Source organism: Agelaius phoeniceus, chromosome 30, assembly GCF_051311805.1.
Source record: "Agelaius phoeniceus isolate bAgePho1 chromosome 30, bAgePho1.hap1, whole genome shotgun sequence".
NCBI classification, from domain to species: Eukaryota; Metazoa; Chordata; class Aves; order Passeriformes; family Icteridae; genus Agelaius; species Agelaius phoeniceus.
This window is the reverse complement of record NC_135294.1, coordinates 2,808,623-2,833,390: the sequence shown is the minus strand read 5'-3', so window position 1 is coordinate 2,833,390 and position 24,768 is coordinate 2,808,623. Positions and strand designations below refer to the sequence as shown.

General features: G+C 50.6%; 1 protein-coding gene across 1 annotated transcript in view; it reads right to left on the bottom strand.

The window, feature by feature from the left end:
• Positions 1 to 13,104, bottom strand: part of LOXL2 (lysyl oxidase like 2) — an 82,184-nt gene extending 69,080 nt beyond the window's left edge. The window contains exon 1 of the mRNA XM_077191698.1: positions 12,973 to 13,104. The gene's annotated coding sequence lies outside the window, so the exon portion shown is untranslated. The remainder of the gene's footprint in view (positions 1 to 12,972) is intronic.
• Between the last annotated feature and the right edge of the window lie 11,664 nt (positions 13,105 to 24,768).

Here is a 24,768-nt window from a genome sequence, read left to right as displayed (position 1 = left end):
TCATTATTGTTTCTTTATTTCTGTGTGTTATTATTGATTTTATTGCTTATTATTCCTTTTTTATTTTAATTTATTCATTATTATATTAATCATTTAAATTATTAATAATTATTTGTATTATTAATACATTTAATTACATTTAATATGTATTTAATTATTATTAAATACATATTATTAAATATTATTATAGTATAAATAATTATTAATATTTCAATAATTCTTTATATTATAATTAATATAATAATAAATTCTATCAATAATTTAATTAAATTAATAATAGATTCTATTAGTAATTTAATTTTAAAATAATAAATTCTAATATTAATTATTATTTCTATTATTATCTTGGCAATTGGGATTACCTCCAATGCCACCTGTAAAAACCAAAGTCAGCTCAATTATTTCTTGTGGGGTGGACAAACAAACTGGAACCTCCCCCATTTATAAGTTTAGATCAACTTGCCACATCATTTCACCCCAAAAATACATTTTCCCCAGGTAAAATTCTCTATGTTGGGAGGTGTAGCAAATGATTTTCCTGTTTTCCTCCAGAAATCCAGCAGGAAAGCTCAGAACTGAACCCTTTTTTTCTCCCCATCGAGAACCCAAACCCATCAGGAGCAGTGGAAAACCAGGAGGGTGAGGAAATCTCGTGGCCAGCAGTGAGGGATTTATCCCACACTCGGGGTTCCCAGTGGGATAAAAGATTTATTTCTGTTCCTGCACGTCTGGTTCCGTCTGTAGAAACTCAAAACATCACCAGACACTTGGCAGAAGCCTTGGGTGACCTTGGAATAGTGGAAAATGTCTCCAGGTTTTGGTTGTAAGTCTGGATGGGGATTTATTGGCATCCAAGTGCTCCCCGAGCACAATTTAAGGTAGGAACAGACTTCCCGTGACTCATGAGAGGAATTTCATCCAGGAGTGGAATCCTGTGAAATCCTGTTCCTTTTCCTGCTCCCCACTGACGCCCAGGCACGTGGAGTGGTCAAGCAGGACACGTGGGGATGAGGATTCCATCATTCCCAAGTGAAGCAATGCCAGAGCTCAGTGGGAAAAACCTCCCCAGGCCTTTGGAGCTCCGTTGGTTCCCAGCAGCCACCGGAGGGGAGGGAGAAAGGGGGAGGATTTGGCTCCAAAGGAGATGTCTAGGAACTAAAATTCCCTGAAATTCCAGCTACATCTGGTCTATCCCTAAAAAAAATCCCAGAGAAATCACATCCTCACATAAAGATACAAAATTCATGAACTGCCTTTAAAGCTGAGGAGGACAGGGATCAGAATTCCAGGTCATTTCCAGGGCTGTGCCTCAGTTTCCCTGTGGGTTGAACAGGGATGGGGCGCAGGAGATTCCTGCTGGAATGAAAAGGATTTTGCCAAGGAAGGGAGAAATGAAACAGAAGCTCGGGGATTAGAGCCCAGGATTGGAGGGGAAACAGGAAAAGCCAGAGGAGGTTTTCCAACAGATCTCATAAAACAGGATGGGGCGGGAAAATGAGGGGGAAAAAATCTTGGAAAACAAACATTGGGTTTCCAGGAGCCAATTTTTTTGTAGGTCAGGAGGTGAGGCTGAGAGAGAGGAATAAAATCAGGTCCTGCCCCAGCCTGGGGAGTGCTGGAGGGGATGGGAGGAGGGAAATGCAGCTGCTGCTCCCTCTGGCAGCGAGGAGAGGGGATTTTCCAATGGGAGTGGGGCTGGCAGGGCAGGATCAGAGGGATCCTGGATCCAGGGGTTCCAGAGTGATCCAGGATCCCAGATCCAGGAGCTCCAGAGGGATCCAGGATCCCAGATCCAGGAACTCCAGAGGGATCCAGGATCCCAGATCCAGGAGCTCCAGAGGGATCCAGGATCCCAGATCCAGGAACTCCAGAGGGATCCAGGATCCCAGATCCAGGAACTCCAGAGGGATCCAGGATCCCAGATCCAGGAGCTCCAGAGGGATCCAGGATCCCAGATCCAGGAGGTCCAGAGGGATCCAGGATCCAGGAGCTCCAGAAGGATCCAGGATCCCAAATCCAGGAACTCCAGAGTGATCCTGGATCCAGGAGGTCCAGAAGGATCCAGGATCCCAGATCCAGGAGCTCCAGAGGGATCCAGGATCCCAGATCCAGGAGCTCCAGAGGGATTCAGGAGCTCCAGAGGCATCCAGAATTCTGGATCCAGGAGCTCCAGAGTGATCCTGGATCCAGGAGTTCCAGAGGGATCCAGGATCCCAGATCCAGGAGCTCCAGAGGCGTCCAGAATTCTGGATCCAGGAGCTCCAGAAGGATCCTGGATCCCAGATCCAGGAGCTCCAGAGGGATCCAGGATCCCAGATCCAGGAGCTCCAGAGGGATCCAGGATCCCAGATCCAGGAGGTCCAGAGGGATCCAGGATCCCAGATCCAGGAGCTCCAGAGGGATCCAGGAGCTCCAGAGGGATCCAGGATCCCAGATCCAGGAGCTCCAGAGGGATCCAGGAGCTCCAGAGGGATCCAGGATCCCAGCTCCAGGAGCTCCAGTACCTGACTGGTCCCAGCCGTCACCGCTGACCCCAAGCCCAGCAGCACCGGCTCTGAACAAACCTCTGGAGATGTTTGAGTGGGGACGGGGTGGGCTCAGCCCAGGGGACAAACAGGGGCTGGGAGGTGCTCCTGGAAGGAGAAGGAATTCCAGGGATCCCCTGTATCTTGGCAGGGAAGGATGGGTGGGAATTGTCATTCAAAGTCCTGGAGGAATTTCACCTCAGCAGAGCCTCGAGCTCTGCAGGAAAATCTGGGCAGCTTCGGGTTTCATTTTTAAACATCTGGTTTGATCTGCTCCATCCCTCAACAACATCTGTATTTATTGATCTGTTCCATCCACAAACATCTGGTTTGATCTGCTCCATCCCTCAACATCTGTCTTGATCTGTTCCATCCCTCAACAACATCCTATTGATCTGTGCCATCCCCAAACATGTGCACCGATCTGTTCCATCCCTCAACAACATCTGTACTGATCAGCTCCACCCCTAAACATCTGCCTGGATCTGCTCAGTCCTTAAATATCTGTATTTATCTCTTCCATCCCCAAGCATGTCTTGATTTGTTCCATCCCTCAGCAACAACTGTCTTGATCTGCTCCATCCCCAAACATCTGGTTTGATCTGCTCCACCCCTAAACAACATCTGTTTGATCTGCTCTGTCCCCAAACATCTGGCTTGATCAACTCCATCCTCAGTGGCTGCTGTTCCTTGCTTTTTAAAGCATTTTTAAAGCATTTTTAAAGCATTATTAAAGCATTATTAAAGCATTTTTAAACCCTCAGCAAACCCTCCTCAAAAACGAAATTGGGCTGCAGAAGTTCTCCCGAAAAATTCAGCTGAGGAGGCTGCTTTAGCCCCAAACTCCCAGCTGGGGCAAGAAAGAGTCATTATTTGGGTTTAGAAAGGGTCATGATTTGGGTTTAGAAAGGGTCATTATTTGGGTTTCTATAGGGTCATGATTTGGGTTTCTATAGGGTCGTTATTTGGGTTTAGAAAGGGTCATTATTTGGGTTTCTAGAGGGTCGTTAAAGCTTTCCCAGGGCTGTCCCACACACTGAGAACGCAGGGCTCTGTTTATAAATATTTGTATTTCTATTTCTGGGAGCATCTGGATGGTCCTGCAGCCACGTGAGGGAAATTTGGGAAGGAAAAGGCAGACAAAGAGTGGAGCAACCTCCCAGTCAAACCCTGCAGCTGTCAGAGATAAGGCAGCACTTCTGCATCTTGACCTGAACATGAACAAATCCCCCTCTGGGCCAGGTTTGGTTTATTTCTGAGCCTCCAGAACGCTCAATGTCAACTAAACCCGAATATTTGAGAGGAGAATGTCAACTAAACCCGAATATTTGAGAGGAGAATGTCAACTAAATGTCAACTAAACCCGAATATTTGAGAGGAGAAAAGGCTCAACAAAGAGCCCGGAGCCTGCCCTGTGCCAAGGCAAACAGGAGCCCGTGTCAGCCCCGCTTTCGGGGGTCCCTTGGGATCAGCCCCAAGCTCTGAACTCCCCTTCCAGCCCTTCCCCTGCTCAAACCCAACCTCTGCAGCCGTTTGACGGGGGACCGGAGCCAAAAGACACAACAAACTGGGGAGAGGTGCGGAGGAGGGCTGGGGATGGCTCCCGGCCTGCGGAGGTGTTAATGAGCCGAGCCCTGCCAGGTGCCAGAGCCTTTCCAAGAATCCCGGCCCTGAGAGACCTCGGGAGCAGCTGCGAGGGAGGGGAAGGTCACGGCACAGCTCCAGGGTGCTTTAATTGGGACCAAGATTAGCCTGGGAGACACTAATTGGGATTAGAGCAGATCCAGGAGGTGGAATTCTCACTCTTGGCAAAGCCTCGCTGAGCTGGGCTGCCCTGGAGCACAAAATGGGTTTGCTGCTGTTCCCCAGGGATTCAGGGATTTGGGATCATCCAAATCCTGCACAGGGAAAGGAGAAAGCTCTCACAGAGCTGGAGAAATCCTGGTGAGAGAGGATAAAGCACCACAGAGGGAATTCTGGCTGGGAAGAAAGGAATTCCAACGAGATTGTAGGAACACATTCCCCACTCATCCCTAGGAGAAATGGCTCAGGGCACTCAGGTGGAGCAGCCCCGTGTCCCCTCCTGGCTCCTGTGGGATCAGGAGGGGCTCCTCAAGGGGAAGGCACCGGGAAACCACTCAGAAATCCCATTCCACATGCAAAAATCCCGGGGGAATTCTGTGCAAGACTGGGACAGCAGCAGCGCCCTGAGCTCCCTCCAATCCCAAACACCAGGAGACAAAATTTCCACAGGCTCTGCCTCGCCCAAAATAACAAACCCTCAGCCCCTGTTCAGTGAGGGGCTCAAGAAAATTTCCTCAGATTAAGCCAGGAAGAGCAGAATCCAGAGGGATTCCACAGCCACAAATGGAGATTCCCACAGAAAACGGCAGCCTGGGTCCAAGGGGGAAACTTGAAGAACTCAGCAGAGCCAGGGAAAGCTCCCAGGGCCTCAGCACTGAAATGGGCTCTCAGCCTTTGTCTGTCCCGAGGGAACAGGATGGAAAACTGGGAATTCTGGCATGGCAGAGCTCAGGCTGTGGTTGCCCCATCCCTGGAAATGTCCAAGGCCAGGCTGGATGGGGCTTGGAGCACCCAGGGATGCTGGAAGGGGGTGGAAGGAGATGGGATTGAAGGGGTTTAAAGTCCCTTCCCACCCAAACCATTCCCTGGCTCTGATCCACAGCATCCAGGTCCTTTTTCACTAGGATTCGAGGCCAGGACTGGTTCAGAGGATTGAGAACAGAGAAAATTGCCCAGCAGCTCCTTCACTGCACAGAAATCCTGGATTTATTCTTTCCTGAAATCTCCCTGCTCAGCTCCGAGACAATTTAGGGCTCTGACATCCAGAACCCTCCCTGCCCTTCATGCAGCAGGGACGGCTCAGCCACAGCCTCACCCAAAACAACATTTAAAGGGCACGGGCAGCTCCAGCTGCACCCACACATTATGGGGGCACCAGAAACCACAAGAACACAACTGAACATGGAAAATATTCCAGCAAAACCACAGCTCTGCCGCTGGCAGCGCCGCTTGGACACCTTCTCCCCTCCAGTCTGGGGCAGCTGCACGTGCTGAACTGGCTGAGAATTAATCCAGGCTTAAGTTTGCAGGAGGTTTGGTCTGGGCTGGATTTTCCCTTCCCTTCGGGCTCAGCGCTCCCCTCACGGCCTCTAACGACCTCCAGATTTATTCCTGACGTCAGGGCAATATTTTGGTCTCCCCATTCAAAGGAATCCAAGTCAGAGCATTAAAAACCCATCGAGCAGAGCCAGTGGAGAAGGCAGGAAATGCTCCAGCTCTCCTGGTTCTCTGTGCCATATTCCAGGCTGGAAGCTGAGATCCATCCCCACAGGAATGTGTAATTTAAGGCTTCCAGGCATAATCCTGGTGGCTGCTGACTCAGCCCTTTCCAGAGCTCCAGTCCTGGGTCCTGAAGGGAACAGAGGCACAGGGATGGCGAGGAAAAAACATGGAATTGTTATGGAATCATGGGATGGTTTGGGTTGGAAGGGATTTAAATCCCATCCAGCGCCATGGGCAGGGTCACCTCCCACTGTGCCAGGGTGTCCATCCCTGGGCACTGCCAGGGATCCCGGGGCAGCCACAGCTGCTCTGGGAATTCCTTCCCAATGTCCCATCCATCCCTGCCCTCCGGCAGTTTAAAACCATTGCCCCTTGTCCTGGCACTCTGCCCATTTTAAATCCTTCTCCCTCCTTTCCCAGACCTCCCAAAGCTCCTGATCCTGAGCTTTTCCTTCTCCAGCACTTTCCCAGGTGCAGCAGAGCCCGCTCATCTCCCGAGCCAAATGCAGCCAGAATTCCCCTTTTGAATCCCTTCCAGTGACCCCAGCAAGGGATGAGCTCAGACAGACCCCAGAACCAGAGAACAAAGGGAAAGCCTGGAATGGGATGGGAGCCCTTTGTGCCCGAGAGGCAGCTCCACATCCCGGGAGCCGGGACAATTGTCCCGATTGTCCCCGGGGCTCTGAACCGTTGGTGCTCGGCCGCTTGGAACCGGGAATGCCGGGAATCCCGGGAATCCCTGCATCCCCAGTCCCAGCTCCATCGTGCCAGGTGTGTTCCTCTGGGAACAGGAATCCTGGGAATCCCTGCATCCCTAATTTCATTCTCCATCAGCCCAGGTGCATTCCTCCTGGGAACAGGAATCCCGGAAATCCTGGGAATCCCTGCATCCCCAGTTCCAGCTCCATTCCTCAGGCTGGGAACAGGAATCCCGGGAATCCCTGCATTCCCAATTTCACTCTCCATTGCCCCAGGTGCATTCCTTGGGCTGGGAAAAGGATTTCCCTTTAACAGGAATCCCAGGAATCCCTGCATTCCCAATTCCAGCTCCATCGCCCCAGGTGCACTCCTCAGTGTGAGAACAGGATTTCCCTTGGAACAGGAATCCTGGGAATCCCTGCATTCCCAGTTCCCTGTTCCATCACCTCGGGTGCATTCCTTGGGCTGGGAACAGGAATCCTGGGAATCCCGGGAATCCCTGCATTCCCAATTTCACTCTCCATTGCCCCAGGTGCATTCCTTGGGCTGGGAACAGGAATCCTGGGAATCCCTGCATTCCCAACTCCAGCTCCATTACCCCAGGTGCATTCCTTGGGATAGGAACAGGTATCCTGGGAATCCCTGCATTCCCCATTTCACTCTCCATTGCCCCAGGTGCATTCCTCGGGCTGGGAACAAGAATCCTCAGAATCCCTGCATTCCCAATTCCAGCTCCCTGCCCCAGGTGCATTCCGCAGGGTGGGATCAGGATTTCCCTGGGATCAGGATTTCCCTTGGAACAGGATTTCTCTGGGAATCCCTGCATTCCCAATTCCAGCTCCCTGCCCCAGGTGCATTCCTCAGGGTGGGAACAGGATTTCCCTTGGAACAGGATTTCTCTGGGAATCCCTGCATTCCCAATTCCAGCTCCCTGCCCCAGGTGCATTCCTTGGGATGGGATCAGGATTTCCCTTGGAACAGGATTTCTCTGGGAATCCCTGCATTCCCAATTCCAGCTCCCTGCCCCAGGTGCATTCCTTGGGATGGGATCAGGATTTCCTGGTGCCACAGGAGGAATTCTCCAGCCTCTTCTCCACTGGGAGCCTCTCCAGAACTGTTAAAGGGAATAAAATCCCTCCATTCCCAGGGTGAGAAACTGGATACCCTCTCCCACTGCTCCAAGGGAGCAGGGGCTCTCCAAGGGTTAAATCCCCATGGATTAAATCCCTTCTCGCTCCCACTCCTAAAAACCTGAGCCACAAAGGCCCCTGGAAGGGTCAGAGGCACCAACCACCGGCAGAAAATCCCAATCTGCAGCAGAGATCCCGAGCCAGGGGAGCAATCAGAGCAGAGATCTCCCAGCTGGAAAAGGAGCTCTGGAAAGCCCAGGGAGCCATGGAATGGTTCAGGTTGGAAAGGACCTTTCAGACCATCCAGTCCAGGCCAGCACCTTGTTCACCCCCAAACCACGTCCAGGTGTGCCTGGAGCTCCCAGGGATGGTGCCCCCACCTTGGCTCCCATTCCAGGGCATTTGGGAATGTTTGCCAGCCAAGGAGGGGAAACTGCAGCAGGCAGAGAGCAAAGAGGGATGGGAAAATCCCTGTGAAAATTCCCTGATCAAGGCCCTTTTCATCACTGTTTGATTAAATCTGAAAGTCCTGGAATGGTTTGGGTTGGAAAAGATCTGAAACCCACCCAGAGCCACCCCTGCCATGGCAGGGACAGCTCCCACTGCCCCAGGGGCTCCAGCCTGGCCTTGGGCACTGCCAGGGATCCAGGGCTCCCTGGGAATCCCATTCCAGCCAGGAATTCCCCATTCCCAATACCCCACCCATCCCTGCCCTCTGGCAGTGGGAGCCATTCCCTGGCTCCTGTCCCTCCAGGCCCTCCTGCCCAGCACATTCCCAGTGTCCAGGGCTGCTCCTGCAGCACCCACAGAGGGATGGGGAGATAAAATCAAAGAATCCCGGAATGGTTGGGGTTGGAAGGGACCTTAAAGCCCATCCCATCCCATCCCATCCCATCCCATCCCATCCCATCCCATCCCATCCCATCCCAACCCATCCCATCCCATCCCATCCCATCCCATCCCATCCCAACCCATCCCATCCCATCCCATCCCATGGGCAGGGACACTCCCACCATCCCAGGGGGCTCCAGCCTGGCCTTGGGCATTTCCAGGGATCCAGGGGCAGCCCCAGCTGCTCTGGGAATCCCATCCCAGCCCCTCCCACCCTCCCAGGGATGAATTTCTTCCCGAATTTTCCCCCTTTCAGCTGGAGCCCACCCCCTTTTCCCAGCACTGCAGTTCATGCACTGGGAATTCCTGGTTCCCATTTCCAGGAATTTCTTGGAGCAGCCAGGACAGGGCTGGCCCTGGATCCTGGGAGTGTCAAATCTCCATTCCTGCTCCTTCTCCCACACAGGCACAGGGAGGAGAGCAGGAGATCAGGGAGCTGCAGGTGGAACAGCTGGATCCAGCTGTGCCATGGACAGAGGGTGCTCCACACATCCCTCCCTTCCCAGGAGAGCTTTTTGTGCCTCCTGGGATGCACTGAGGGGCTAAAATTGAAATGGAATGGAATTGGAGGAGATCTGGGAAGAGGCCACGGCCTGGATTTGGGAGCTGCCCCTTCAGGAAAGGCACTGGCCACGGATCTGGGTGCTGTTCCCTGGAAAAATTCCCTGGAAAAATTCCCCTGTCCTTGCAAATTTTAGGGCATTTATCTTTATAAACATCAATATATCCTCATCAATATATCCTTATAAATATATCCTTATAAATATATCCTCATAAATACATCCTCATAAATACATCCTCATAAATACATCCTCATAAATACATCTTTATATAAATATGGAGATATTTATATAAATATGGAGATATATAAATAAATATGGAGATAAATATCTCTTTGTAGCAATACATTTCTCCTGATAGAGATACATTTCTCCTGGTACAGATGAGGAAAACTTTTCCTGCTACATTCCCAGATTTCTAAACCAGGATCTCTGTCATGCTCTAAGCTCTCCTGGTCTTTTGGTCTTTACTTTTTCATCTCCACGCAGCAGAAACCACTTAAACTCAACACCACAAATTCATCTGAAGGGAAAAATTGACCCCAGAGGAGGATCCTGAGTGAGCTGGAGGAGCAGAGCTCAGCCCAAATTTCCATGGAGAGGATTCCCAGGTGGATCTGGAACCCTCCAAGGAGGAGGGGATCACTCCTCGCCCTCTGGTTTAATTAATCTCCCTGCTGTTTTAATTAATCTCCCTAATCCAGCAGGGGACAGCCAGGCTCCAAACCAGGCTGTTGTTATTGCTGGGAAATCCCCCTTGGAATAACAAATTTCCATCCTGGATTAGGAGTGGAACTTTTCCTCCTGCCAGGGTGTTTGTGCAGATGGGAATGGGAAATGTGGGGCAGAGAGTGGCAAAAAAGGGCTCTGAGAGTGTCTAAAAAGGGCTCTGAGAGAGTCAAAAAAGGGCTCTGAGAGAGTCAAAAAAGGGCTCTGAGAGTGTCTAAAAAAGGGCCCTGGAAGTGTCAGAAAAGGGCCCTGAGAGGGTCCAAAAAGGGCTCAGAAAGTGGTAAAAAAGGGCCCAGAGAGGGTCAAAAAAGGGCTCTGAAAGAGCCCAATAAAGGGCCCTGAGGGTGTCCAAAAAAGGGCCCTGAAAGTGGCAAAAAAGGGCTCAGAAAGCATCCAAAAAGGGCCCTGAGAGCATCCAAAAAGGGCCCTGAAAGTGCCAAAAAGAGCCCTGAAGGTGTCAAAAAAAGGGCCCTGAAGGTGCCAAAAAAGGGTTCAGAAAGTGGCAAAAAAGGCCCAGAGAGCATCAAAAAAGGGCCCTGAAAGAGTCAAAAAAGGGCCCTGAAAGAATCAAAAAAGGGCCCAGAGAGTGGCAAAAGGGCCCTGAGGGTGGCAAAAAAGGGCTCAGAAAGTGGCAAAAAAGGGCTCAGAAAGTGGCAAAAAAGGGCCCAAAGGGCGTCCAAAAAGGGCTTGGAAGGTGTCAAGAGAAAAGGGCTCTGAAGGGGCCAAAAAAGGGCCCAGAAAGTGCCAAAAAAAGCCCTGAAAGCACCCAAAAAGGGCCCAGAGAGTGTCCAAAAAGGGCTCTGTCTGTCTGTCTGTCTGTCAGGCACTGACCCCCAGGAGAACTCTGCATTTGATCTGAGGCCGTGGGGAAATCTTCCAAAATGGGATTGTGGGTGTGGAGTTTGGATAGAAGTGTGTGACATGACAGGGGGGAAACTTGGAGTTCAAGGTTTTAGAATATAGTCATATATTATATATATGTAAATATAAATATAAATATAAATATAAATATAAATATAAATATAAATATAAATATAAATACAAATACAAATATAAATATAAATCAAGATAGAGGTTTTAGGGCAGAGGCTGGCCCTTCTTTACGAGTTTAAGTGGTATGGTGTAAATGGATAAAAAAGTCCACACTGCAGGCCACAAGTCAGTTATTAAATTAAAAATAAAAATAACTTCAGTGTCATTTCTTAATTAGACAATTTATGCATAACAAGCCTTGGAGAGACAGAGATGAGGCTCCATTTTTTAGTTTGTTAGAGTGAAGTGCTGTAAAACTCACAGTTGGTGAGGCTGTAATATAAAGCAGAACTAAATAAACAACTAAGGAAGTATAATATAAATAAGAACTAATAAACATCTAAGTAAATATAATACAAATAAGAACTAATAAACATCAAGTCCAAACAGGAATTAATGGCTCCTGCATTTAATCCCAACCCTGGCAAAATCTGGGGATGATCCCAGTGCCCCAAACTGGGAGCTCTGGTTTGAAACCACACCAGGAATGCTCTGGAAGTGCTCAGGAGGGGAAGGAACAAAAGGGAAAAATGAATGGAAATTCTATTAATTCATGAATAGAAATTAATTAATGAATATAAATTATATTAATTCATTATCATATTAATTAATATAATTTCCATCACAGAAAGGAAAGCAGAATGGAGCACAGGGACAGTAAAGACAATGAATTTGGGAGTCAAATTCTGGATATAAAAGCCCAGAGCTCATTCCCGGGTCCATTTTGGGGTCTCAGCCTGGGTGAGCACTGAGATTCCAGCAGAGCTCAGGGATTTCCCATTAAATCCCCCCGGGATCCTCGTCCAACTCTGCGACCCCCGGGGCTTTTCCCCCCAAAATTCTCATTTCTGCACCCCAAAGCTCTGCTGGCTCGGGCTGGGGAGGAATCCCGAGCCCAGCACCGCCTGATTTCAGGATTCCATTTCCTTTAACGCCTTTTTGGGGATGTTTCCCAGCCTCCTCCTGCCCCGGGATTATCGGAATTCCCTCCCGGAGCACCCAGCTCCACTCCAAGGTGATTCCTTGGAGCACTCGGACATCCCAGCAATTCACGCTTTTATTTCATTTCACATTATTGTAACTGCTCCCAGCTCCCCAGCCGAGGAAATTCCACCACCGTAGGTGGCTCAATGCAGACAGAGAAAACTGGGAAGGAGGAGCCCCAAATCCCTGATTTTCAGCCTTTATCCAGGAAAAATCGGAAGCACTGCGCTGTCACCTTTAGGAGCTGATTGTGGAGATGATGAATTCTTTTCCTGCTGCACTCCCAGATACCCAAACTTGGATCTTCCTCTCTGATATTCTAAATTATCTGGGCTTAGAGATCTCCTACCCACAGCTGTTTAATTAACAACAAAAAACTCGTGGGGAAGGAAATATTAATCCCAATTATTGGTGAGCTCAGCCCGGCTCGGGTTGAACTTCCCACGTTTCTCCAGGTGGATCTCCCCAAGTAATCCTAAAAATCACCAGGATAAAGCAATTTTCAAGGAGGAGGATCCCCAGCAGTGACAGCAGGAAAAACAAAATCCTTAATTAAGGACATATTTAGCACCTTCTGCCAAACATCTGCCCCTGAGCTTTCCCTCTGAAAAACCGGGAATTATCCAGAGAGGAGAACCCCAAATCCCCCCCGATTTACCCAACGCTGACGGCACCAACCGGGGTTTTCTGCTCGAAATTCCGGATATTTTACCAAAATCCCAGCTCGGACATTGCCCAACTTTCAACTGGTCTTTGATTCCAGTCGGGAATGGCTGGGAGCAAAAAAGGGATGAAATCTCCAGCTCGGCCAGGGCTTCTTTAAAAAGTGACACCGAAACTCTCGGCATCGCAGCCCGGCCAAACGCGGGGTGAAGAATCCCCCCAAAGCTCGGAATTGGGAGAATTGGCTGAGGAGAATTAGCTCAGAACGAGGAGAAACATCAATTCCCCCCCTCCAGTCTTTTACCACGATGGGAGAGGGAGAAAAACACATTCGGAAAGAAGGAGGGAAATGAAACTTTCAGCCGCGAAGAAAGAAAGGTTTGGAAATGTTGAAATTAATGAATTTTTTGGTGGTAATAAAAGCCCGAACGCGGCTCGCAGCCCCGAATTTACCTCGATCAGCGGTGCCTGTGCCGGGGGGCGGCTCAGCCCAGCCTCATCCAGGTTTTCCTGCCGGGCTGAGGCTGTGAAAATCCTGCTGCAGGCAGGGAATGTGCGGCCAGGAGCTGCTGCTTCCTGCCCAATTTCACTGGATTCGCTCGCAAACCCCTCCCCGAGCCGTGAGCTCAGCGCTCCTCCCGGCAGGGCCCGGCCGGGGGGGCGGCCAAACACACAAAATAAATTAAATAAATGGAAAAGGATGAGGAACGGGGGTTTGCAATGCGGGTGTATCCCCGTGGAATAAATCCTGGGAGTCATCCCGGCCCCTGGGGTGGAATGTGGGTGTTTAAGGACCCTGAGATGATTCGGTCCCTGCGATTCCAGGGGGTTCTGGAGCAGAATCCTGGAATTCCGAATTCCCAGCGCTGGCATCTCCCGGGGCTCAGCCACCCTTAACCCTTTCCCAGCTGCTCCACATTCCCTGAGATTTGGGATCCCTGGGACGAGGGATCCCTCGGATATGGGATCCTTGGGATTTGTGATTCTGGGATGTGGGGTCTTTGAGATTTGTGATCTCTGGGATTTGGGATCCCTGGGATGTGGGATCCCTGGGATTTGTGATTTTGGGACGTGGAGTCTTTGGAATGAGGGATCTCTGGGCTATGGGATCTCTGAGGTGATTCAATCCCTGCAGTTCCAGGGGGTTCTGGAGCAGAATCCTGGAATTCCTAGCTCTGGAATCTCCTGGGGTTCAGCCACCCTTAACCCTTTCCCAGCTGCTCCACATTCCCTGGAATGAGGGATCTGTGGGATGAGACATCTCTGGGATTTGGGATCCCTGGGACATGGGATCCTTGGGATTTGGGATCCCTGGAATGAGGGATCTTTGGAATGAGGGATCCCTGGGCTATGGGATCTCTGAGGTGATTCAATCCCTGAGATTCCAGGGGGTTCTGGCACAAAATCCTGAAATTCCCAGCGCTGGCATCTCCTGGGGTTCACCCACCCTTAACTCTGCAGCATCCCCTTGTCCAGCTGCTCCACATTCCCTGAAATTCCTGGATTTCCACACCTTCAGCCTTTTTCCAGATGCTCCAAATTCCCTGGAATGAGGGATCCCTGGGATTTGGGATCACTGGGATATGGGATCCTTGGCATCTGTGATTCTGGGATATGGGATCCCTGGGATGTGGGATCTTTGGAATGAGGGATCCTTGGGATTTGGGATCACTGGGATGTGGGATCTTTGGAATGAGGGATCTCTGGGATTTGGGATCTCTGGGATGTGGGATCTTTGAAATGAGGGATCCCTGGGCTATGGGATCTCTGAGGTGATTCAGTCTCTGCGATTCCAGGGGGTTCTGGTGCAGAATCCTGGGATTCCCAGCACTGGCATCTCCCGGGGTTCACCCACCTTTAACCTTTCAGCGTTCAGCTTTTCCAGCTGCTCCACATTCCCTGGAATTCCCAGTGTTCTCATCTCCCTGGATTCCTGCACCTTTAATCAGCATCCCACTTTTCCAGCTCCCGAATGTTCCTTCACCTCAAAGCAGAGCAGGGAATTTTCGTTATTAACCCAGCTGGTCCTGCAGTTATTCCCACTCCTGGGAGTCCCAAGGATTAAAAACAATTCCTCAGGGAAAAATCACAAATCCTAGATTGGAGAATTCCCAGATGGGAACAGTTCTTTTCCCAAAAATCAGAGCTGCATCAATCCCACATCTGTCTGAACCCTGCTCTGGATGTCGTGGTTTTAAAGTCATTCAGGGCTTTGATTTATCCCAGAAATTCTCTTTATTCCCTTTGCTTCAGGTGTGAAAATAACAGGAAGGTGAGTGGGTTTTAAATCCAGGAAAATAATCTGGAATTCTGTCTCCTGAGCCAGTTTTGGACAGCAGTGTCAGCATTTCCCAAATTCCAAAATATTCCCCGGCATTTTCTCCCCAGCTTTGGCCCGGGGTGTTTCAATCTCTCTTCTGTGGGATTTTCCATCAGATCAGCAGGAAGGACACAGAAAGGGAAGAATTCCCAAAGGAAACTTCTGAAGGGATATTCCCCTTTATCCAGGGTATTCCTGTTTTAGAGGATTTTCCAGCAAGCCCAGGGATGGGAACTGGGATGGAATTCAGGGATGGGATAATGGAATTGGATGGAATTTGGATGGAATTCAGGGATGGGAATTCCCGGGGGGGGAAAGGGATCTGGGGATGGGATCTGGGGATGGGATCCTGGGATGGGATTCAGAGATGGGATTCAGGGATGGGATCCTGGGATGGGATTCAGGAATGGGATCTGGGGGTGGAATCTGGGGATGGGATCCAGGGGTGGGATCCTGGGATGTGTTCAGGGATGGGATCCTGGGATGGGATTGAGGGATGGGATCTGAGGATGGGATCCAGGAATGGGATCTGGGGATGGGATCCAGTGTGGGATCCTAGCACAGGGCTGCTGTCCATGGGTTTTCCTCTGGGATCCTCCTGCCCAGCAATTCCAACTGAGTTCTATTCATCAGGATTAAAAATTCCAGCTTTAATGCCCAATTCCAGACACGTTCCCATCAGGGGAGTTCTCCCTTTTCCCAGATTTCCATCCCTCCCATGATTTATCCACTCCAGGTAATTCCAGCTTCAGGGCCCAACTCCATCCTCTGGAAAAGCTGAGTTTGATCCAATTCCAGCAGCTCCAGAAGCAATTCCCAAGGGAATTGGGGAGGGAAATTGCACTGGATTGGGCACCAGCATTAAAGGAAATCAATGGGATTTGGGGAAAAAATTCCTCCCTGGGAGGGTGAGGAGGGGCTGGGATGGAATTCCCAGAGGAGCTGGGGCAGCTCCATCCCTGGAAGTGCCCAGGTCACTTCCAGAGAGCAGGGATCCCTGGGATGTGGGATGTCTGGGATGTGGGATGTCTGGGATGTGGGATCTGTGGGATCTGTGATGCCTGGAATTTGGGATCTCTGGGATGTGGGATCTCTGGGATGTGGGATTCCCGGGATGTGGGATGTCTGGGATGTGGGATGTCTGGGATGTGGGATTCCCGGGATGTGGGATTCCCGGGATGTGGGATTCCTGGGATGTGGGATCCTTGGGATGTGGGATCTTTGGAATGAGGGATCTCTGGGATTTGGGATCCCTGGGATGTGGGATGTCTGGGATGTGGGATTCCTGGGATGTGGGATGTCTGGGATGTGGGATCTGTGGGATCTGTGATGCCTGGAATTTGGGATCTCTGGGATGTGGGATCTCTGGGAATTGGGATCCTTGGGATATGGGATATTTGGAATGAGGGATCTCTGGGGTGGGGGATTTCTGGCATGTGGGATCCCTGGGATATGGAAATCCAGCCTATGGGATCTCTGGGATGGGGGATCCTTGGGATTTGGGATCTTTGGAATGAGGGATCTCTGGGATATGGGATCTCTGGGATGTGGGATCTTTGGAATGAGGGATCTCTGGGATGTGGGATCTGTGGGATCTGTGATGCCTGGAATTTGGGATCTCTGGGAAGTGGGATCCTTGAGATTTGGGATCCCTGGGATTTGGGGTCCCTGGGATGAGGGATCTCTGGGATGGGGGATTTCTGGGAATTGGGATCCTTGAGATTTGGGATCCCTGGGATGAGGGATCTCTGGGATGGGGGATTTCTAGCATGTGGGATCCCTGGGATATGGAAATCCAGCCTATGGGATCTCTGGGATATGGGATCCCTGGGATGTGGGATCTTTGGAATTTGGGATCTATGGGATGTGAGATCTCTGGGATTTGGGATCCTTGGGATATGGGATCTTTGGAATGAGGGATCTCTGGGATGCGGGATCTCTGGGATTTGGAACAACCTGGGATAGGGGAAGGGGTGTGATGGGATGAGATCTCAGCTCCTTTCCCTGCTTCAGGAATTCTCAGGGATAAGGATGAACCCTGGGAATCAGATCCTGACCCTCAGCCGAGCCACCTCCCCCAGCCTGGGCCATCTCCTGTGCCAGGAGAAGCTGCAGGAGCAGTTCCAGGCTGGAATGAGGGATGTGGAGAGAGGAACAGGATGAGGATGTGCCAGGGCCTGCACGGTCAGGCCAGGCCAGGGCTGGATGTTTTATCCATGAGAAATTCCAGTGATGGAAGGGAGAGCTTGGGATGAAGCATCCGGCAGGAACCCAGCAGAGCTCCTGGAGAATCCCCTGGATTCAGGGAATTCGCTGCTCCCTCTGTCCCGCAGCTGGGAAAAGCACCCGGGGAGGGGGAAAAGGGATTTGGAAACAGCCTGGAATCCCACAGGGATTGTGTGATTCTGCAGTGGAGCTGGGAACTGGGACAGCGCCCCATGGATCCCCATTTCAGCACCCACTGACTTTGCCCGTGGGTTTTTCAGCCCAAACCCCTGCACAAATCCCAGTTCCAGCTGAATCCCCTCGCTGCGGGGTTTGTCCTGCCCTGGGGACACACCGGGCTGGGACCGAGCAGCCCCAGTCACGCTCCCTGCCCCCAGGAACAGGAACGGGCCGCTGCCTGCTCTAATTTCCCCCATTTGCTGTAATTTCCCTCATTTGCAGTTCCTTGGGAAGCCTCATTGCCTCCCATCCCGCTGCTGTTCGCGCCCTGCAGGCTCCGTGGGGCGGCTCGACCTCTCCAGCTCCGGCAGCAGCTCCCTAAAAGCTTTTCCCTGCAGAGATGATCCCGGAGATCCCAAAACCTGCAGGGATTTCAGGGCCGTTTTCAGGGACCCAGTGAGAAATTCCTGCAATGGGTGACTGAAGAGCCAGATCCCAATGGCTCAGAAACCCCCAAATTGTGGAGAAATTAATCAAGATCTCCCCCCAAAAAGCAATTTCTGTGTTTAAAGCTCCCTAAAAGCTTTTTTCTGCAGAGAAGATATTGGAGATCCCCAAAACCTACAAGAATTTTAGGGCCATGTGGCCGTTTTCAGGGATCCAATGGGAAGCTCCTGCTTGAAGATCCCAGTGGCTGAGAAACCCCAAAATTGTGGAGAAATGAACCCATATCTCCCCCCAAAAAGCTATTTCTGTGTTTAAAGCTCCCTAAAAGCTTTTCCCTGCAGAGATGATCCTGGAGATCCCCAAAACCTGCAGGGATTTTAGGGCCATGTGGCCGTTATCAAGGACCCAGTGGGAAGTTCCTGCAATGGGTGATTGAAGATCCCAGTGGCTCAGAAACCCCAAAATTCTGGAGAAATGAATCCATATCTCCCCCCAAAAAGCTATTTCTGTATTTAAACCTCCCTAAAAGCTTTTTTCTGCAGAGAAGATATTGGAGATCCCCAAAACCTGCAGGGATTTTAGGGCCACATGGGCGATTTCACACCCAAGGGACCCAGTGGGAAGTTCCTGCAATGGAACTGCAAATAACAAATCCTAGGTTGGAGAATTCCCAGGTGGGAACAGTTCTTTCCCCAGAAATCAGAGCTGGATCAGTCCCACACCATTCTGGCCAGGGGGTTGTGGTTTTAAAGTCATTCAAGGCTTTGATTTATCCCATCCAGGGAAATGATTGAGGAGCCAGATCCCGGTGGCTCAGAAACCCCAAAATTGTGGAGAAATGAATCAGTTTCTCCCTCCAAAAAGCAATTTCTGTGTTTAAACCTCCATAAAAACCTTTCCCTGCAGAGATGATCTTGGAGATCTCAAAAACCTGCAGGGATTTCAGGGCCTTGTGGCCGTTTTCAGGGATCCAGTGAGAAATTCCTGCAATGGGTGATTGAAGAGCCAGATCCCAATGGCTCAGAAACCCCAAAATTGTGGAGAAATTAATCAAGATCTCCCCCCAAAAAGCAATTTCTGTGTTTAAAGCTCCCTAAAACCTTTCCCCTGCAGAGATGATCCTGGAGATCCCCAAAACATGCAGGAATTTTAGGGCCATGTGGCCATTTTCAGGGATCCAATGGGAAGCTCCTGCTTGAAGATCCCAGTGGCTGAGAAACCCCAAAATTGTGGAGAAATTAATCAATATCTTCCCCCAAAAAGCAATTTCTGTATTTAAACCTCCCTAAAAGCTTTTCCCTGCAGAGATGATCCTGGAGATCCCCAAAACCTGCAGGGATTTTAGGGCCATGTGGCCGTTATCAAGGACCCAGTGGGAAGTTCCTGCAATGGGTGACTGAAGATCCCAGTGGCTCAGAAACCCCAAAATTGTGGAGAAATGAACCCATATCTCCCCCAAAAAGCAATTTCTGTGTTTAAACCTCCCTAAAAGCTTTTCCCTGCAGAGATGATCCTGGAGATCCCAAAACCTGCAGGGATTTTAGGGCCACGTGGGCAATTTCACACCCAAGGGAGCCAGTGGGAAGTTCCTGCAATGGAACTGCAAATAACAAATCCTAGATTGGAGAATTCCCAGGTGTTCTGAACAGTTCTTTCCCCAGAAATCAGAGCTGGATCAGTCCCACACCATTCTGGCCAGGGGGTTGTGGTTTTAAAGTCATTCAGGGCTTTGATTTATCCCATCCAGGGAAAGGATTGAGGAGCCAGATCCCGGTGGCTCAGAAACCCCAAAATTGTGGAGAAATGAATCCATATCTCCCCCCAAAAAGCAATTTCTGTGTTTAAAGCTCCCTAAAACCTTTCCCCTGCAGAGATGATCCCGGAGATCCCAAAACCTGCAGGGATTTCGGGGCCTTGTGGCCGTTTTCAGGGACCCAGTGAGAAATTCCTGCAATGGGTGACTGAAGAGCCAGATCCCAATGGCTCAGAAACCCCCAAATTGTGGAGAAATGAATCAGTTTCTCCCTCCAAAAAGCTATTTCTGTGTTTAAACCTCCATAAAAACCTTTCCCTGCAGAGATGATCTTGGAGATCTCAAAAACCTGCAGGGATATCAGGGCCTTGTGGCCGTTTTCAGGGATCCAGTGAGAAATTCCTGCAATGGGTGATTGAAGAGCCAGATCCCAATGGCTCAGAAACCCCAAAATTCTGAAGAAATTAATCCATATCTCCTCCCAAAAAGCAATTTCTGTATTTAAAGCTCCCTAAAAGCTTTCCCCTGCAGAGATGATCCTGGAGATCCCAAAAACCTGCAGGGATTTTAGGGCCACGTGGCCGTTATCAAGGACCCAGTGGGAAGTTCCTGCAATGGGTGATTGAAGATCCCAGTGGTTGAGAAACCCCAAAATTCTGAAGAAATGAATCCATATCTCCCCCCAAAAGCTATTTCCAGTTTTAAACCCCGTGGGAATTTCTCCAGCTTGGAATCATGGAATGGTTTGGGTGGGAAAGGACATGAAATCATCTCATCCCACCCTTCCACTATCCCAGGTCATTCCAGCCTGGCCTGGGGCAGCCCCACACTGTCCAAACCCCTGGGAGGTTTCAAAGCCAAGGTGGGAAAAACCCAAATTCCAGAGGAATCCTCTTGGGGATGGCTCCAGGCATTCCCAGAGAAAGCAAATCTTCCTTTATTTCCCTTCTTCCTTTTTGGATGAATTAATTCCTTTATTTCCACTCTTTCAGGAAAAGGGTGGATCAGTGCTGGGGTCTCCATGGAATGGGAGCGCCTGGATTTCCTGGAATCGCAGCACAAGGCACTGAACCTGTCTGGGATTCCTCAGGGATGTGCAGGGAGGGGAGGAATCAGGGGCTGGAGGGTGAATTCCCCCCAGGAAGCTCCTGACAAAACGCGGGAGGGACAAAGGATCCCCCCACACCCATTCCCTGACGGATTCCCACCCCAGGAGATGGGGATGGGACAGGGAAAATGAAGATTTTTCCCCCAAAAACCACGAAGAGAGGGAATTTCTGGGAAGGAAAAGGAGGAGAAGCGCAGCTGGGGCCGGGGGCAGCGCTGGGAATGCGGCGCCAGCGCATCCCGGGAAAGGCTGGGAGTGAGCATTGGGCGCTTCTGCCCCTTCCTGAGGCACCGAGGCCGGGAATTCCCGGCCCTTCCCGGCAGGGGGAGAAGGGCCCTGCCCCAAGGGAGCCCCGGAGGGAACCGGGAACGGGAGCCGGGAACGGGAGCTGGGAATGGGATCCGGGGGATGGGATCCGGGAATGGGATCCGGGAATGGGATCCGGGAATGGGATCTGGGGGTGGGAGCCGGAACGGGAGCCGGGAACGGGAGCCAGGAATGGGATCCGGGAATGGGATCCGGGAATGGGATCTGGGGGTGGGATCCAGGAATGGGATCTGAGGGTGGGAGCCGGGAATGGGATCCAGGAATGGGATCTGGGGGTGGGAACTGGGAGTGGGATCTGGGGATGGGATCTGGGAATGGGATCTGAGGGTGGGATCCGGGAATGGGATCCAGGAATGGGATCCCGGAATGGGATCTGGGGGTGGGATCTGGGGGTGGGATCTGGGGATGGGACCCGGGAACGGGATCCAGGGATGGGATCTGGGGATGAGATCTGGGAATGGGATCTGGGGGTGGGACCCAGGGGATGGGAGCCAGGGATCAGATCTGGGGATGGGAGCCTGGGATCAGATCCAGGGATAGGATTCAGGGATCAGATCCAGGGATAGGATTCAGGGATCAGATCCAGGGATGGGATTCAGGGATCAGATCCAGGGACAGGATCCAGGGAAGTCACCTCAGGAGCCCCCCAATCCCTCAGGCCCTGGGAAAGGCTGATCCAAGGAAAAGGGAGAAGAGGCAGGAACTGAACGGGGTCGGGCTGGGGAAGGGGAGGATGCTCAGGAACACTCCCGGGAAATCCCAAATCCCAAATCCCTCCTCAGCCTTTAGGGAAAACCTGGGAGTGCTGATTCCCTGTGCCAGGCAGGAAACGCGTCCCAACAGGGACAGGGACACAGGGAAGGGACAGGGACATGGGGAAGGGACACAGGGACAGAGGGAAAGAACACAGGGACAGGGACAGTGACAGGGACACAGGACACAGGGACACAAGGAAAGGACACAGGGACAGAGGGAGGGGACAGGGACACGGGGAAGGGACAGGGACACAGGGAGGGGATCCAGGGACACGGGGACAGGGACATGGGAAAGAGACCCAGGGCAGGGACAGAGGGAAAGGGACACAGGGATGGGACAGGGACACGGGGAGGGGACAGAGGGACAGGGACATAGAGACCCAGAGACACAGGGAAGGGACAGGGACACAGGGAGGGACACGGGGAGGGACACGGGGAGGGGCACGGGGAGGGGCACGGGGAGGGGCACGGGGAGTCCTCCAGGCCCATGCCAGCTCTCAGGAGCTTCACGCGTTATTTGATACCAACAATGGGGCCTTGGGAACAACAATGGAATTTCGGGAACAACAATGGGACTTTGGGGACAACAATGGGACAATGTTTGGGGACAGTACCGGGACTTTGGGGACAACAATGGCCCTGGGGAGGGACGAGGTGCCCCGGCCCCGGCGCTCACCGGTCCCGGCGGTGCCGCCCCCTCCCTCTCCCCCTCCCTCTGGGGCCATTTTAGGGCGTTCCTCACACGGGAACCCCAAAGGAAGGAGGGGAGGGGGGGTTTAAAGGGCCGGGGAGTTTTGGGATCGTTCCCTGCCCTGCTCCCCTCCCTCGCCTGTCCCTAAAGCACCTGCAGAAGGAAAATGGATTTTGTCAGGGCAGGAAACCCCAAATCCCAGCGTGGGTTGGGAATTCCAGGCTGAGGATCCCAAAGGAATCCCCCCCGCCTCAGCGCTGGGATGGAAAATCCCTTTGGGTTTTCTCCTGGTGGAGCCACAGGAATATCTGGGGGGATCATCTGGGGTTAATTTGGGATTAATTTGGGGCTTATTTCCCCCTCAGGAGACGGCACCGGGTTCTGCCTCCTCTGGCTGAGCCTACCCTGCAAATCCTTGGGATCCCTGGGATGTGTGATTTCTGGGACTTGGGATCCATGGGATTTAGAATCCCTGGGATGTGGGATCTGTGGGATCTCTGCAATGTGGGATCCATGAGATTTGGGATCTCTAGGATGTGGGATCTGTGGGATTTAGGATCTCTGAAATGTGGGATCTCTAGAATGTGGAATCAGTGGGATTTGGGATCCCTGGGATTTGGCATCCCTGGGATCTGGGATATGTGGGATTTTGGATCCCTGGGATGTGGGATCTCTGGGATGGGCAATCTCTGGGATTTGGGATCCCTGGGATGTGGGATCCATGGGATTTGGGGTCTCTGGGATCCCTGATATGGGATCTCTGGGATTGGGGATCCGTGGGATTTGGGATCTCTGGGATTTGGGATCCATGGGATTTGGGATCTCTGAAATGCGGGATCTCTAGAATGTGGAATCCCTGGGATTTGGCATCCCTGGGATCTGGGATATGTGGGATTTTGGATCCCTGGGATCTCTGGGATGGGCGATCCCTGGGATTTGGGATCCCTGGGATTTGGGAGGGATGAGGGAGGAAGACAAACAAAGCCAAAGAAGCCCCAGAATCCCAAATCTTGGGTCCCTCCCAGCAGAATTCCAAGAGGGACGAGCTGGATGGAAAACCCTTCCCAGGGGACATTCCCAAAAAACCAAACCCTGGGATTTCAGTGGGAAATGAGGAAAATCTCCTCATGAGGCCAATTAATGGCAATTATGGTCACACCCCTGTGTGACACCGAGGGGACACCAAGAAATCCCTGGCACAGCAGGAATGGCCTGGCCAGGGATGGGGATTAAATCTGGATTTTAAATCTGGATTTTGGGTCCCTTCCCACCCAAACCAGCCTGGAATTCTCTGCTCCTCCCTCCAATGAAAGGAAATTTATTTTATGAACAATTGCCCCTTCAACTTTTTAAAAGCTCATTTATTTTTTCCTTAATTTTTTTCCTAATATTTTCATGATTTTAATTTTTCCTGATTTTTCCCTGATTTAATTTTTTCCCAATTTTCCCCATGATTTTAATTTTCCCTGATTTTTCCCTCAATTTTATTTTTCCCTGATTTCATTTTTTCCCTGATATTTTCCTGATTTTTCCACTGACTTTATTTTTTTCTGTTTTTTTCCCAGATTTTTTTCCTGGTTTTTTTTTTCCAGTTTTTCCCCTGATTTAAACTTTTTCCCATTTTTTTTCTGATTTTATTTTTTCCTGACTTTATTTCTTCCTGATTCCCCCCCCCCTTTTTTTCTGATTTTTTTCCCTGATTTTATTTTTTCCATTTTCCCCCTGATTTCATTTTCTTTTCTGATTTTCTTCCCCTATTTTTTCCCCAATTTTCCCCCTCTGATTTTTATTTTTTCCTGCTGTTATTACACTTTAATGCCTTTTTTTGCCTTTTTTCCCCCCTTGCTGCATTCGAGACTCTGCCATTTCTCCCTGGGTATTTCCAAGCCCCACAGGATTTTTTTTAAAATTTAATCCTGAAATTGGAGATTTGGGCCAAGGAGAAGAGGAAATTCCAGCTCTGGCAGGGTCAATTTTGGGATCATTTTTATCAGCCCTGATTTTCTAATCCCAATTCCAGCCCTGGATTTTCTCATCCCTCACCCAAAACCAAATTTGGATTTAAACTCTGCCAAAACTCGGATTTTGTCAGCTTCAAAAATATCCTTTACCAAAGGAAGGTGTTTGGAATTGTGAAGGTCCAGTGAAAGATTCTGCTCCAAAATTCTGCCCCAAATCCAGGGAATTCTGACTCCAGCCCGGGGAGGAGCAGAAATTCAGCACCCAAATTGAGGTGGAATTCAGCCTAAATTCTCTGTACAAAGGTAAAAAACCACCAAAACCAGACCATAAAACAATTCAAATTATCCAGACTTTTAGATTAATTATGATAAAAAATGTATCCAGTTCTCCAATAATGAAACAATCCAATTTTCCTGCCTTTTCCCACCTTTTGGAAGTTTTCCAGCTGGAGAATTAACAAATAAAATTAACAAATAAATTAACAAATAAAACACCCAAAGG